We start from the raw sequence: 569 nt of genomic DNA, 5'->3' as shown, positions 1-569 counted from the left end.
GGCACCCCCTCTCCAGGTCAGCGCCCTGTGCGGCTGCACCAGTCGCACCACCCTAAAGCCGGCAGTGATCTCACAGTCGGCTAGGGGACAGTCCCCCCCCCCCCTCGGGACCAGCACCCAGGCTCCGCCCCCTCCCCCCCACTAGTGAAGCCGCAGGTGGCTTCAGGGCCAGGCAGGGACCAGGAAGTGCCTCTCTCAGGTACACGTCTGCGGTGTCCAGGGCTGTCACTCACTGACGTCAGAGGCATCAGGGGGTATAGCTCAGTGGTAGAGCATTTGACTGCAGATCAAGAGGTCCCTGGTTCAAATCCGGGTGCCCCCTTCACGCTTTTAGTGAAAATTGAATTCTTTCCAAATTAGCGTCAGCTTGATTAGGTCCGTTGAGAAATGACCATCTTGGAATCGGTTTCGACCTCACTCTTTTCTTAATCAACACATTGCACTCTTCTTTTTCAGGCAACTGATTATATGAGTGTGTTTAGTGTGCACTGAAGTGCTTTGAAGTGCTTTTTACTCACAGTTACAGAGATCAGATCATGATCTGTGCAGGTGTGTGTTGGTTTTCCATC

At 53.8% G+C, this 569-nt stretch overlaps 1 non-coding gene across 1 annotated transcript; it reads left to right on the top strand.

The window, feature by feature from the left end:
* The first annotated feature begins 250 nt into the window (after positions 1–250).
* On the top strand, positions 251–322 carry TRNAC-GCA (transfer RNA cysteine (anticodon GCA)). The gene has a single exon. It is a non-coding gene; the product is annotated as a tRNA-Cys (tRNA).
* Positions 323–569: the final 247 nt, after the last annotated feature.

The sequence above is a fragment of the Lissotriton vulgaris genome, chromosome 12 (genome assembly GCF_964263255.1).
Source record: "Lissotriton vulgaris chromosome 12, aLisVul1.2, whole genome shotgun sequence".
Lineage (NCBI taxonomy): Eukaryota > Metazoa > Chordata > Amphibia > Caudata > Salamandridae > Lissotriton > Lissotriton vulgaris.
This window is presented reverse-complemented; position numbering and strand designations above follow the sequence as displayed.